Source organism: Etheostoma cragini, chromosome 3, assembly GCF_013103735.1.
Source record: "Etheostoma cragini isolate CJK2018 chromosome 3, CSU_Ecrag_1.0, whole genome shotgun sequence".
Classification (NCBI taxonomy): Eukaryota; Metazoa; Chordata; class Actinopteri; order Perciformes; family Percidae; genus Etheostoma; species Etheostoma cragini.
The window spans coordinates 28,019,924-28,034,127 of record NC_048409.1 but is presented as its reverse complement, the minus strand read 5'-3'; the positions used below and the strand labels follow the sequence as shown (position 1 = coordinate 28,034,127).

The 14,204-nt window shown below is 41.2% G+C and overlaps 1 protein-coding gene across 1 annotated transcript in view; it reads right to left on the bottom strand.

The window, feature by feature from the left end:
- The window catches only part of LOC117941901 (sodium/calcium exchanger 2-like), an 87,785-nt gene that overhangs the window by 50,037 nt on the left and 23,544 nt on the right, over nucleotides 1-14,204 (bottom strand). Inside the window, exon 2 of the mRNA XM_034867120.1 lies at nucleotides 5,779-5,841. The gene's annotated coding sequence lies outside the window, so the exon portion shown is untranslated. The remainder of the gene's footprint in view (nucleotides 1-5,778; nucleotides 5,842-14,204) is intronic.

The window sequence follows — 14,204 nt, the reverse complement described above, 5'->3', positions numbered from 1 at the left end:
CACACACACACACACACACACACACACACACACACACACACACACACACACACACACCTGACACCTGCCTGCCCTTCATCAACCCCCGGCTCTCTGAAGCTCTTTACGTCACTGTTGCCGGGCAAAGGCGGCTGTGCCGGTGCCACGGAGGTCCCTGAGGATCTCCGGTAGGCAACAACCTTATATTTTTGGGGTTTATAAAATGTACCCAAATTCCCCAATACGTAGGATATTCCTGCCCCTCCTGTAATCTTGTACCGCAACATCTGCTGTATGAGTTTCATATGTAATATTATCAGCTGGAGCTTTTCTCATATTTAGCTCTCACCTTGGTTCTCTTCTGTCTCCAGGTGTGGAGTATTTTTTGGATGATTTTGCAGCTTTATAACCAGCTCACCAAGCAACGCCTCATACGTCAAAGTTTCCCTTTAGAGCCAGCCCTCAGACATCTAACAGATATTCATCTCCTACATTCAGTGTCAGCTTGTTTCCCACGAGGCCGACTGCCACTTACAGAAAAACACACTCCGACACCACTGAGGGGATGACTTCTGGTTATAATCCTGCTGAGGATGGTCACTCAGCAGCGAGTCTGCAGCAGCATATATAACACGAGGATAATTGTGGTTTCTATTCGTCTGACTGTCCGAGATTCATGTTATGGTCAAAATGTTGTCTGTCTGAAATCACTCCTTATTTAACAGTGACGCTCATCATCATCATCATCATCATCATCACCATCATTATTACCACTAACAGCTGTAAACTCGGTCATTATGGCGTCTATAAAATGCAGATCATTGAATTTTGGGATTGCTAGAAAGTAGTGTAAATGCTAAGGACAACTTAATGGTCCCATGGCTTGAAAATTTGACTTTATGAATTTTTTTAACATTAATATGAGTTCCCCCAGCCAGTCTATGGCCCCCTAGTGGCTAGAAATGGTGATAGGTGTAACCCGAGACCTGGGTATCCTGCTCTGACTTTGAGAAAAAGAAAGCTCACATGGGCCCATCTGGAATTTCCCCTTATGACCTCATAAGGGGCAAGGTTATCTCCCCTTCCTCTGCTTTGCCCGCCCAGAGAATTTGGCCCCCCCATGAGAGAGAGACATCATGGAGACGTCATCATTTTCAAACGAGCAAAGCCTTGCAAAAGTCTATTTACATCCACAAATGAAGACACTCAAACTAAATGGATGACCGTAAACGCAGTACACTACGGAGTAAACAAGGCCTGATTCCAGCTACAGGAAGTATCTGGGTTGTTTAGATGAATGCACTACGGGCCCGTTCTGACAGGCTTCTCATTACAGAGGGAAGGTGGGGAATTAAATATTCACCGGCTCCTGGATCCTGACGCCATTTTGATGGGTTGTGATTGGTTAGCTGCCCAGCCTGTTGATCACCAATCCAAGGCTCATAAATCAAGGCTTTCTTAATTCTCCTCCTCAAATTGACATTTTAGCATTGATTCTTTCTGCTGCTGTGTACCACTCGTCTCCTGACTCGTTCTGTCGGTTCTTCTTGACTGAGTGGAGCCCACGGGGGAAATCAATCACAGACACACCTGGATTCACCTCCGCAGCTGTTTGGCAAATATCCATCGGGGACAATCCCACCTTAGCTTCCTCCAAACATGGAACTTACAAAAGGAGGGATGCTTGTTGTTAACGACAAGTGTGCTAATATATTTTCTCATATGTATGATTTGTACAAACAAAACAACACTGGAAAAGATAAGATAAGATGGGGAAATTCCCTTGTTGCAGCGGCAGTTTTCGGCAGTAAAAAGCAAACCGAATAACCGGAAAACAACAGACAATGTGTACAAAGTACTGAATGAATGCAAAGTGACATTAACTAAAAAGTATAGTAAATTAAAATGAGGTGGCAATAATATGAAAAATATTGCAATCTGCTATCTGTCCCAACTTTATGGAAAGTGTAGTATCTCATGAAATCCAAAATGAGCCAATATTTGGCACGATTTGGCATTTTAAAATGTCTCACACTGAGTACAACTCTTTTGAACCACGTGCACGGTGCACGGACCCTTTTTTCTGCTGTCAAACTAGTAAAAATGGATTTGGACACGCCCCAAACGCACCTGGAACACGCCCTCACGCTGTGATCTCAGATCCTTTAAATAGGGCCCTAATGTATATATCTTCTACTTTAAGATGATTATTTTGCTTTATTGTTTGTTATAATCAAAAAGCAAGTGCAGAATAAGACACTAAAGGATCAAATTAGGTCATATTAAAAACGTATTACTGGTCCTGAAGAATTCATAGTACAAAGTGCTCGCTGACAATGTGTCTGGGGCCAAAAGGGAAGTAATTGATACCTGATGATGGAGGTTTATGACGCTAAATATTTAAAAAAGAAGAAACTGCATACACATTGTTATTTAGGTGGAAAGAGGTATATGAGAAAGGTCACAATAATATTAAAATGAGCTTAACCCTTATGTTGTCTTCCCGTTAACCATGAACTTGTCCTTCCAGATCAAAATTGAAAAAGAACATTTTTTTTGTGCTTTTCTGATATTTTTGTAGCTTTTTCTGATTTATTTGTCACTTTTTTCAGCTTTTGGCGCTTAAAAAAAACAAAAACGAGTTGGTTTAATAACAGGTTTTACACTTATTCTTGGAATTCATGGTTAGCAGACCTCATTTGTATCAAATTTTACACACATTTTTTGTTAAAAAGGCAGAAATTATGCATTATTTTGACTAATAGTTGAAATCTGAGGATGTTGAGTGGATCTCAGATGGGTAGATGTCAAAGTTTAGTCCGGATACAGCTTTGAAAAAGAATTCAAATGCTATGCGATTAAATAAAACACCTAAAAAAATTCAATGGAAGTAATTATTCATTTTACCTGAAGAATGTTGTATTGAATCATCCATGTTATTTTTGGGCAATTTGGTTGAAAGAAATCCATATTTCTGACATAAAACACTCTGAAACGGGTCAATTTGACCCGAGGACAACGCAAGAGTTAAAGAAACTTCTTTATATTCTTCTGTTATCTTGTTTCTTTTCTATCTTTTCCTTCATGCATTTTCCTTCCTTTCTTAAATCCCTGTTGTGTTCTTTTCTCCGTGTCCTCTCTCCTCTCCTAAATAACATCCATCTCACTGTAAGATCTATGTGCTTTTACACGCTGTAGCAATCCCTAAACTCCTGTACTTTTCTGTTCTCTTAGAAATATAAAAAGCCTGAAAGTAAAGATGATTTCAGATAAAATGAAAAAAAATAGGCAGGACATTTTCCAATTTCTCTCCACAGTAGCACAGCGTTCTTTCCTCGCGTCCATCCATCATGTTTCTCTGTCCTAAAGCAGTGGAGCTGACAGAGTAATAAAGAAATAACACAAGGAAGTGATGTCTGCTCAGTAGGTAGAGAATACCGTTCTCTGTATTTCAGACTTGTTGAAAGACACATTTACATGTCAGACTACACCGATGGGTCCATGAAACAACAACAACCATATCTAGCATGCGAATGGAGACATTACAAGAAAAATGGCAATCCCAAAAGACCGTCAGGGATTGGCAACAGCCAAAAGATGTGGAAGAGTATCAAGAGTCTAAGGAATGGGTCTGATGTATTTAGGCATTAACAAAACGGAAACACCTGCACACTTACTCCATGCCACAAACGTTAAATTATATTGATCCTACTTGGTTTTAGGTCAAAGATGACAACGACGGGTGTGCTGTAACTCCATCCTCGTTCCAAGTGTATCCTGTTTCACATTCAATGTACTTCTTAATGAGAAATACCCCTAAAATCACATCTAGGAGCGAAAAAAAACCAATACGATGCAATGTTCAGCACACATTCACAACTAATTCAGAACTGCAACAATCCACAATGGAAGACTTTGGAGACTGGATCTTAAAAGAAAGGAGCCAGAGGCGAGATCGTGGACTCGGCCACAGAGGTCTCCATTTTTGACTTTTAAAATATGGTTATGTATTCCCTTTATGTGCTTTCTATTACTGAAACACACTGCGACTCATTAACACACTAACCCACACACACACACACACCCACACCCACTTTGTATTAGTTAGTGCACGCTTTCCCATAGGGCATCCATGAAAACATCTATCAATGTCACATCTGGCTGACGCACACACACACATATACACACAAATAATTTCTGGAGAGGCCTGGTCTGTCAATACCCACCAGGCTATTCTCACACACACACACACACACACACACACACACACACACACACACACACACACACACACACACACACACACACTGAATGAACATTAATCACCATAAAATTATGCGTGAACAGCACACGGCCACACATTTAAGAAAGAATTATAGAAAACAATAAACTCACAAGGAGCACGTTGATGAATTATCGTCCCCTTGCACACACACTTAAATACAAACACACACACACACACACACACACACACACACACACAAATGACCCCCCAACAGCGCCCATTCATCACCACTTGACCGGGTTGCCTTGGGATATAACTGAGGAGCCATTACAGTTACCCAGCGTGCATTGCTCTGGCCCTATATGTCCTCAACCTCTTGGTCACTGGACAACAGGCATGTGTGTGTTGGTGTGTCTGTTTGTGCATATCGTATATATGTCATTCTTACACGTGCATCATGTCCCTTGTGCACATCCATCTGAGTGTACAGTGTGTGTGTGTGTGTGTGTGTGTGTGTGTGTATAGTGTTCACTCATTTCAATGTAAGTCAAAAGTACGTTTAAATGTAATAATTGGAAAGCAGATTCACGTTCTTGTCATTCAGAGTTTTCTCTGATGTTTCACTACCTGAAGTGTCACCTATGAATGTTTCTCTACTTGGGAAACAAATGCAACGCTGTAAGCACGGAGACAGTGAACGTCCCATACAGCGAGATCATTCATATTCATTAGGGTAATAAAACCATGTCTCCTGAAGGTACAACACACAGTCTCACTAATGCTTTCATCTGCAGACCTGTAGATGCTGTTTCTCTCTGGTGTCTAACTAGAGAGAAACAGCAACTAAGCTGAAGTAGCAGTACTGCAGTGTAGAAACACTCAGTTACTAGTGGAAGTCCTGCATTCAAACTCTTACTTAAGCAAAAGTACAAAAGTACTAGCATGTACTTTGGGGGCTTTCACACCTACTTTGTTTGGTCCGGACTTTCAGACTTTTCAGTTGGATCCGAACCAAAATTAAAGGTGTCAAACCTCCCCCGGACCCCGGTCTGGACCAAGAGCTAGCCTCGGTCCGGATCAAACTGAACCGTGGTCCGGTTCGTTTCTAGTGTGAATGCATTTTTCGATGGTTCGGACTTTAAGACCAAATACAGGAAGCTCTGGTAGGTTCTCAGGTTACAATGATAGATGCAATCATCATATATTAGTTGATTTATGCTTTTGTATTATTAATCTGAATCTGGAAAGTAACTAAATATGTCAAATAAGGAATAGGTACACAACTCTGAACTGTAGTGGAGTATAAAATATAAAGTACCTTAAAACTGAAATATTGAAGTACCCCTGGCTGGTAGATGGCAGAGAGCTGTGAAGGCACGATGCTGCAGGTAATGAGGACCTGATCCAGCACAGTGTGTGTTAAACATTACACCATCTCCACCTACAGCTCGGAGGCTTTTGACACTCCACCTCTTCCCCCCCGTCTCCACACCATGACGGCGTCTGGCCCAATTACCGCCGTTCCCAAGAGGAGGAAATGGGACCAGAAAAAAAAGGAAGGAGCGCAAACTCACCACTTGTCTCGGGTGCTTCTTCTTCAACTCTTGATTCACGGAGGATTCCTACTCACTGGCAGGCTGCAGAGAGAGAGAGAGAGAGAGAGAGAGAGAGAGAGAGAGTTTAACAGATGAGCGGCTGCTCTCACTTGTTCTAAACATTTCCCAGCTAACAGGGAGGGAATCAGCAACACATCTAGAATAAATGGAGTACCACATCCCACATGCAGTATGTTCAAAAAGAGAGAAAGTAAAAAAAAAAAGAGAAGCAAGAGAGAAAGACAGAGAGCAGCAAAGGGAGACAGACAGATGGCAGGAATACAGTAGAAGTGAGAAAAATAAAGGGCTAGTTAAAGGAAGGTGATAAGGAAGAGAGAGAGAGAGAGAGAGAGAGAGAGAGAGAGAGAGAGAGAGAGAGAGAGGTGGATCAGTGATCAGGTCTCATTTGTATAAATGCCAGTTAATTAGGTGAGCAATCACCCCCACACAGATGGGCCAAGGATAATGAGCAAATAACCCAAATTGAAGTGTGTGTGCAGTATTTTTCCTCCAGCGAGTCACGTAATAACAGAGGGCGTGCAAGAAGAAGCAGGAAGTGGCCAATGAAGAGAAACAGATTGATATTTATTTAATATCGACATCATAGGACGGATTACTCTCCGACCAAAGTCACATTAAAACTTTAAATTCTTCTTTTAGGAGCAGGTAAAACTGAAGCATTTCCTCAGTTTTACTGTTCCATGACACCCAAATGCCTTCAGGGATTTCCACCACGTCTGCAATAAAGCTTTTCATAACTTTTCTAAATATATATATATATTTTTTTATTGAACCATTAGTCTTGCATTGGCGGACCTTCCTCCACAGCGCTGCGTAGGAGGGTCTGGCTAGTCCACACAGTATTCTGGGATGGGAGAAAAATTGAGTTCAGGTTTATTGACATTTCTTTAAACCAATCACAATCATCTTGGGCGGAGCTTGGCACGATGATGCTGCAAAGGAAGTTGTTTTGGTGGAACGTGTGTACGTTTTAAAGCTTGTTTTAGTCGTGCAACAGAAGACTCAGATTGGACAGATAGTCTAGCTAGCTGTCTGGATTTACCCTGCAGAGACCTGAAGACCAGGTAACCATAGTCCTCAGATTGGACAGATAGTCTAGCTAGCTGTCTGGATTTACCCTGCAGAGACCTGAGGACCAGGTAACCATAGTCCTCCGATTGGACAGATAGTCTAGCTAGCTGTCTGGATTTACCCTGCAGAGATCTGAGGACCAGGTAACCATAGTCCTCAGACTGGACAGATAGTCTAGCTAGCTGTCTGGATTTACCCTGCAGAGATCTGAGGACCAGTACCCATAGTCCTCCGATTGGACAGATAGTCTAGCTAGCTGTCTGGATTTACCCTGCAGAGATCTGAGGACCAGGTAACCATAGTCCTCCGATTGGACAGATAGTCTAGCTAGGTAGTCTAGCTAGCTGTCTGGATTTACCCTGCAGAGATCTGAGGACCAGGTAACCATAGTCCTCAGACTGGACAGGTAGTCTAGCTAGCTGTCTGGATTTACCCTGCAGAGACCTGAGGACCAGGTACCCTTAGTCCTCAGAAATCCACCGGAGGTTAGAACGTCAACACAAAGAGAGAGGAAGGTAACAGACATCCGGCCCAAATGAAGGACATCTGGCAGAATTTACAGTGCAAACGGAGCAGTAGTAAGGGGCATGTTGGAGTTTTGAATCATGCACATTCAAATATTTGATGTCAAAAACTAGAGCTGGATAAATATATCGATATTACATCGATTTCGAGATATAAGACTAGATATCATCTTAGAGTTTGGATATCGTTATATGGCAAAAGTGTTGTCTTTACCTGGTTTTAAAGGCTAAATTACAGTAAAGTTGTAATTTTCTGAACATACCAGACTGTTGTAACTGTTCTATTATTTAACTAATTATCTTATTATTTAACTTTACCCACTTAGTCATTGTATCCACATTACTGATGAGTATTTATCAAAAATCACATTGTGTAAATATTTTGTGAACGCACCAATAGTCAACATTACAATGTTGTATCAATATTGAGGTATTTGGTAAAAAATGTTATAATATTTGGTTTTCTCAATATCGCCCAGCCCTAGCAAAAAAACATAAATTTAAGAAATGGCTAAATCCGTAGTCAGAAACTCCTAGTTCTTAGATTTTTAGTTTTTTTATGTGTAATTTTGTATATCTTTTTACAAGTTATTTAATATAATGGAAAATGGGGATGGGATGAGATCTGAGTCTCACACTATTTGTATAATAGACAGAGTCCAGTACATCCACTGTCTCCCCATGTCTCCTATTTTGATTTCTTTGTTTGTTTTATAGCTTTATCTCCCGTTTTTGACTTTCTGTTTTTAATCAATGTTGCAGTGTACAGCACCTCGTAACCCTGGTTCTGAATGGCCCTTTATAACTAAAGTTGACCTACTTCCTTAATTACTTCTAACTAATGCACGAAGGTGGTCCTCGTCAAATCATGAAGGAAAAAGAACATTATTAAGTTCATCACCAGGACCTTGAAAATGCCACCAAAATGTAAATCAAGCTAACGAGGCGGATAGGGTGCCAACCAGCCTCATTTAGGTGCAGCACATAGTCCGGATAACCTCTCCTTCTTCAGCAAAGTGTAAACACCTGGGAGACTTTTCATTAAACCTGTTCTTTCTTCTACAGAAGATGGACACTGTGTTTACAGTAAGGGTAATGGGTAGATTTAGTTATTTCACATCTTTCTCTCCTGTAGCACCCTGTAATTAACCCGTCATGTTGTCCTTGGGTCAAATTGACCCGTTGTCCTAGATCAATGTTCTTTTTATTCCCCAAAATAACACGATTGATTCCACACAACGCTCTATGGCAACTAAAAATCTCTACTTTCATTAATTTTGGGATGTCTTATTCAATTTTCAATTTGGTAAATTGAAGTGTTGTTGAAATAGTATTGAGTAAAAGCTGACATATTCCAGTCTGTGATTATCCATCAACATCCATTCCTTTAATTATAGTCTCAATAATTTCTAATTTCTGCTTTTCTAACTCAAATATTCGGTATAATTTCCTATAAATGAGGTTTACGGACCATAAATTCCCCAAATAACTGTAAAACTATAGTCAATAACTTAGTGTTAAGTAGTGTTGAGAATGTCAAAAAAGTGACAAACATTGAAGAAAAAGCGTCAAAAGTGTTGAAAAATGGGAGAAAAATGTTAAAAACATTGATAAAAAGTTGATTTTCAGTTCCGACGACCCAAGGGTTAACAACATATCTGGGCTGCTAACAGTAATGTAAAGTACTGAGGGCTGCATTGACAACAATAGCTCTGTCCAATAAATGTGCTTAAAAGAAAGCCTTTCTGGGCTGCATGCATTTCATGTATTCTGTCCAGAGATATTAAGAAGATCCAGCCTCTGATTTTTCTCCAACCTCCTTCAAAAGGTCGCAACCTCTATTAAACAAGTCGAAGGCTCAGGAGCTCTTGACGTGCCCAGAGGGGCCGCTGGTCGGATGTGGACAGAGCGATGACCTGCTGACCCTTTGATAGTGTGCCACACACATGAGAGGCCAAACTGACACAAACAACACTACCACGCTTTCTTACTGCCTCTGCTAGAATTGAACTTGTTTTTTCCCCAAGCGTTCAGTACATTCATTTCAGGTTGTTCATCAAATCACTCAGCAAAGCAGCAGTAATAGAGGATTAAATCCCACATTAACAAACCTGTTCTCACTACCAACTCCTAAAATATGGACACTTGGGCAGGGTGATGGTTACGCTTGGGTTGCGCTAGTCGTAGGGACCGGACAAACAAGTCCAGTGAAATATCTGGGTCAGGTGTGTGACCTCGTCTGTGACACTCTAATAATTTTGTTTTGTTTTTAAGATTATTTTTGGGGCATTTTTAGGCCTTTATTCCCAACAGGACAGCTAAGAAAGTAGAGAAAGAGAGGGAATGACACGCAGCAAAGGGCCGCAGGTCGGAGTTGAAACCCCGGCCGCTGTGTCGAGGACGAAGCTTCTTTATATGTGCGCGCTCCACCAGGTGAGCTACCCAAGCTCATAAACGTCTGTTTTTATTTTTAGTCTTCAGTCCTCTCCTCCTCTTGTCATCTGCTCAGGCCGCGGCTGATGAAGTCCGGGCTAAAGGTTGACGCCAGCATGTCCGTTACGGAGACATTTATCAGGGTTGCAGACGCTAAAGTTCACCACCGAAATAGTCTTCTCCGAGCTGTCTTTCTAATGGCTGTGCTCTTTTACTCTGCATGGCTGCTTCCTGTCCTTTCGTCTGCTACATGTGGAACAGTTATGCATCACATCGCCTCTCTGGCTCTTTATCGCTGTGTCTCCCTCTGACACATCGCAGAGATATTTCAAAGGTCGAGGCAGACAATATATTCACAATAACACCCACTGCACAGCACCGAAAAAAACACAAAACAGAGAATAAGTTGCGCGAGGATAAACTGTCAAAACTAATTTTCTAAGCTGTCTGAATGTTAGTCTGCTAGTCACCGTGGCAACAAGGCTCATTGTCTCAACATGTCTCCAAGGAATGACATTACATTATCAATTGGGGTCGGCGATCCTTCTGCGAGTAGAGTCCGGTGATTTATTTGTGCGACTGCAGAGTGCATCATGACGGGCAAAGAGACGATATGAGTGAGAAAATGATTTCTTCAGCCCCGACTCTACATGGTCCCAATCTCCATCACTGCAAAGGATAAATCACTTCCTGATGTTGTAACACACACGTTCTCTCTTCAGGGAAATGTTTGCTGGGATTCAAACCAGCAACCACACAGATTCGGAGGTGCTGGTAGGTCGAGTTAGTAACCGTTTGACGGAGCCAGGCTAGCTATCCCTGCCAGTCTTTATGCTAAGCTAAGTTAGCCGGCTGCTGGCTGGAGCTTCATATTTACTGCATGGATATCACAGTGGTATCATCATCATCATCATCATCATCATCATCATCCTCATCATCATCATCATCATCATCATCATCATCATCATCATCAGTTTTCTCCATGCAAGAAAGGGGATTTGTGCATTTTTCAAACTTCAAACAAGTGCCTCAACAGAAAATATTCTGGTTTAAACATACTGTACATGTGTTTTACATACACAGGACGACTATAGGAAGACAAATTTACTCTTAGAAATGAAATACATCCATGCACTCAAAATATCAAAATATTGGCCACTACTTTCTACATTTGTTAGCAAGAAAGCTCTAAAAAACGCCAACAAAAGCAGCTTTAAAATTGTTCACAAATTCCTACCTCCAAGTTTAAGTAACTTAAAACAGTCTAAGTAACTTAAAGCAATCAGTAAAATGAAAAAAAATCTATGCAAAGAAATCCACTGGATGGGAAAGTAATACTCTTGTTGGTGGGATCAGCACGCTACATAAAAGGTCAGACATTTACTATTAAGAAACAGCTGCAGCCTCGTGTCAGCTTTCAACCACTGCTTTGGTAATGCAGATGTTCCTCTGCAGCTTTCACATCTGTTGCCTTACAGCAGGTGAGCAAGAAGCATTTAGTCTCTTCCTGCCAATCAGAGGCAACGTGTTAACATTAACGTGTAGCTATAGTTGAAGCCCCATCAACTAGGATGACAATGCAAAACACACCAAGGAAAGCAATTCATAGTCTACAGATGTTTTTGAGCACCAGCCCTTTAAAGCATTTTTCTCAAAGCCAAAATTGTTTCAATGAAATCAAAATTAATGGACAAATAGTGTGGCTTAAATTCCCCAAATCATCATTTGAGATACGTTAAAAATCCAGTTTTGAATCCAAAACCTGTAGCTCCCATGGTAAACCTCAAATAGCATTTTAATAGTTTTAAGTGACTCTCTATCTCTATCTAAAAAGATCTACTTGCTTTAGATCTTTTCAGTAACATTGGAAATGTTATTGAGAAAAACTTGTACTGCATCCTCATGGATACGTTGATGCATCATGTAAACCAGATGAAGGAGTAATGTGATTAGCAAGACAGGCAGACGGATAGAAGGCTATTTGCATGCATATGATCCTAGTGCCATGAAGTGGCTCTTTGAAAACACACTTGACTCAATTTATTTGAAAAATGTCTGACCGAGGGGACGGAAAACGAAGGCTGCTCTCACAGTGACAGTCTTCAAATGCACAGAGGAGGCAACTGTGATTTATGATGTCATTTTTTTTCCTCCATTGGCTGGAGTCTCTTTATGCATTTGTTTATGCTGCATTCGGTTGCACTGACCCTGCACTCACCCATGGGTGGTCAATGTCAACACCACTGACTCTCAAGTGATGAGAGTGAGTTCAAAGAGAGTTGAGGGTCAAGACTAAGGCTGTAAGGGAAAACTTGAAATGAAACACACTTCAGTTTGTGAGAGCAGGAGTACAACAAAACGACACTGACTTGTGAGCAGTGATGAAGAATGGAAGGTCACTACCGTTCAAAACTCTCACACACACACAAACACACACACACACACACACACAAACACACACACACACACACACACAAACACACACACACACACACACACACACACACACACACACCGGGGGATGAACACAGCAGCTGAGTGAGTGTTACTCCTTCACAGTGCAGAGGCTCTGTTCCAATCTGGTGAATCAAGCTGACAGCTCTCTGCTCACTTTTTCAAGAGTTAGTAAGTTTAGGAGCCCAGATGGACATGCATTAAACAACAGACCCCGATTTGAACTACTTTACTTGTGACTATGGACAGAATTACAGAACTTCACTTGTGTCGTTGGGGAGGCAACAGCGGGACGGAGACACAATCGACTATTTTTTCTCTCATTGTGTCAAATTCTCTGGGGAGTAAAGCAAGAGTCTGCGGTGATGTTACTGTAGCAGGCCGCGCTCACAATGAAAATGCTACCAAGCTAATGTTCTTAGAGATGTTTATCATGTCCACCTTTTCTTTTGGCGTGTATGTGCTATTTGCTAATTAGCACCAAAAACAAAGTACAGTTAAAGCTCATGGGAATTTCACTAGTTCAGTTAATCAATCCCTTTTTAATTGTCACATGAAATTGTAGAGGTACAGTTCCAGTGAAATCCCATCCGACAGAGAGTCTCCTGGTTAAATCGACACTCCAGGATCCCGCCAAGTATCGGCAAAACAGCCACCACAGCTTCAGACATCCCGCCAGAAACCGATGCAGGCACGGAGGCCACAGATTAATGTCTAATGTGCTACTTTCAGGATATATGACAAAAACACATTTTTACAAAAGCTCCCTCCTGCAGCTTAAAGTCAACTATTGTGACGAACAGATGGTACCATTCTGTCATATTACACCCATTTTAAAGTTGTGGAAAATCAGTTTAAAATCATTTAAATCAAGTTGGACCTCTCACCATGTCTCTGCTTCTGCTGTCCAGAACAATCGATGGTAAAGTGCTTCTGTCAGACATGGTTGCGACATTCAAAGCCCTCCTGTCACAAGCTCACCACCTCTCTAACCTCGGCTGCATCACCGTGTAGGATGGCTGATGGGGTGCGACATGAACTTCAGCTACCATTAGTCATGTCAATGCCTCGATATCGACATAAAGTACGTCCAGGGACAGACAGCAGAACAGACAGCAGAACAGACAGCAGAAGCCACTGGCCAAAGAGTACGATGTCTAACATCAGAGAGAAGGAAACTATGATCACAAACCGCTCTCATCCTTTGTCTATTATGTTAATGTAGACTTGTTGGGTTCATTTAGGCTGCTATGAAAAGACGTATTCTCCTCCTGTGGAGACCAAACAGCAGACTTTACTTGCTCTACATTCAAGTGAAGCAGTGCAAAGACATTCGTGTGATTAGTCGGCTGTCAAAAACTCAATTTCCGACATAGTTATCAAAGATCGTTTGGTAATCCTCTTGTTTGTTAACTGTATATTAAAAATTTGATCACCAAAAAAAGATCATTTGGTAATCATAATAACTAAGTAAGAAGTGAAGAAAAACTCCTTTCCACTCCTTTTGACAGCCACCATTTCCCCACAATATGTTGCAGTATTAGTACTATTTGTGGTACAGATGAACGTGCATTCAGAGCAGGAAGTTTGTCGGTTAATTGTAAAAATAGAAGCCCATAAAATCTAAAGGACTAACATAGAAGTTTCTTATTGTTTCTTCCTGTATATTATCCATTACTTCAGTCAAACCATTTCCTTAAACCACAGTCATTACCTCCTTAGAGTGTCAAATCTAATTCATTTTGATTTTAGTCTGGCTTACCGGCTCTACAGTATGGGTATAAATCATGGAGGATGTCAGCCATTCTCCTCCACTTCTGTTCTCTCTGCTATCTACTGTAGTTTGCAAAGGCACAGTCGCTGCATCCGTTGCCATTGTTTAAAACAATACAAACAACCCAG